The sequence below is a fragment of the Poecilia latipinna genome, unplaced genomic scaffold, assembly GCF_001443285.1.
Source record: "Poecilia latipinna isolate Pla-1442-1.1 unplaced genomic scaffold, P_latipinna-1.0 Scaffold1491, whole genome shotgun sequence".
Lineage (NCBI taxonomy): Eukaryota > Metazoa > Chordata > Actinopteri > Cyprinodontiformes > Poeciliidae > Poecilia > Poecilia latipinna.
This window is the reverse complement of record NW_015114107.1, coordinates 76,938-78,620: the sequence shown is the minus strand read 5'-3', so window position 1 is coordinate 78,620 and position 1,683 is coordinate 76,938. Positions and strand designations below refer to the sequence as shown.

At 36.6% G+C, this 1,683-nt stretch overlaps 1 long non-coding RNA gene across 1 annotated transcript; it reads left to right on the top strand.

Moving 5' to 3' along the window:
- Positions 1-297: 297 nt before the first annotated feature.
- On the top strand, positions 298-1,340 carry LOC106963067 (uncharacterized). The gene is made up of 2 exons (XR_001428117.1): positions 298-628; positions 949-1,340. It is a non-coding gene; the product is annotated as an uncharacterized LOC106963067 (long non-coding RNA).
- Positions 1,341-1,683: the final 343 nt, after the last annotated feature.

Genomic DNA, 1,683 nt, shown 5'->3' with positions numbered 1-1,683 from the left:
CGTGCTACAACCAGCTACGGTTTTCTTCTTCTTCTAACAATTTTCTGCTGTCTAAACCAGAGTGTAACTCACAAGCCACCTGCTGGCGGTTTCTGGTATGACAAGAAAACTCAAAATGAAAATATAAACTGAATTGCTGCGAACATTAAATAACAAAACAAAATCCTACAGAAATAAAATACTACTAACAGTATCACACATATACATGTGGGTTACATTTGGGTCCCATATGGGTTTGTCCACGGGTTCCATGATGGCCCCACATGGGCAAACCCATATGGGACCCAAATGTAACCCACATGTATATGTGTGATACTGTTAGTAGTATTTTATTTCTGTAGGATTTTGTTTTGTTATTTAATGTTCCCAGCAATTCAGTTTATATTTTCATTTTGAGTTTTCTTGTCATACCAGAAACCGCCAGCAGGTGGCTTGTGAGTTACACTCTGGTTTAGACAGCAGAAAATTGTTAGAAGAAGAAGAAAACCGTAGCTGGTTGTAGCACGTGGTGTGAATTACTGCATGCTATAAGATAAATTCTTGATTAATTCCGGTAACGGTTAAGAGAAAAGAAGATCTGTGACCTGATATCCTGGCAGTAAAACACATTTTTACTGTGATTTCTCTGGTGAGTGTTGTAACGTGTTTTTGCAACCGAAATTAAGCTAATGCTAACTGGCGTCACAAGCATTACTGCTCATATATTCCGACAAGGAAGAACAGAGAACCGTAAATAAAACCAATCGGAGAAACGTGTGAGATTAAGATGATGATTTTCACTGTATTGCATTATTTTTGTTATGTATAAACTAAGAGGTTGGATACAGTGTGATACGTTTGTTTTGCAAGCTTGCCATTAGTTGAATATTATTTTTGTGATAAATGGAATTTATTACTTCCTGCATACTTTTGAAACTCAATAGTTAATTAAGTTCTATATATGTGCAGGTTGGTTTTTTTTTATTTGAACCCCATTCAACTTTGAAGACCGTCCAGCTGCCCAGCATCGCAGGCCTGGATCGGATTGATGAGCTCCAGGTTTCAACTCAAGACCTGGGACCGCTGGATCAGCTGCCTACTTTGCACTGGATAAGATAAGATTTTGGATCCAAAGAAACACATGGCCATTTAACAAAGACTTGACTGACTGACTTAAATTACTGAACTAAAGAGAAACAAAACTTCTAAGGGACGAACTGAACTATAAGGAATTTGAACTATAAGAAAATATACTGCCTGATATAAAAAAGGTGGACACTTTATGTTGGAACACAAAAAAGGGAAAAGAAACTGTACAGTAACATTCTGTTTTAAGTTGTATTAAATAATCTGTTCATTCTTGATAATATGGTTGTTGTACTTATTATCCTCCTTTTGAACTTAGAAAGATAGACTAACTCTAACTTCAACATTGAAATCCAAGTTTCTCAACTTATCTATTTGTAAGTTACACGAGTTGGTTACACAAAGTTTCTGTCATTTTGAGAACTGAAGTGCAGCGTGATATGCTGTGTATGAGCTTAAACCGGAGTCTGAAACCTGCAGCTAAAATTACTACATGTGACTCTGTAGACCCTCCGCTTTGGCTCTTATTAACTTTGCACAAAAATATTACTTTTAAATTACAAAGGTCATTAAAGCTGCTGGAGAGTTGGGTGTTGTGAGCAGCCATGTTCATCTTAT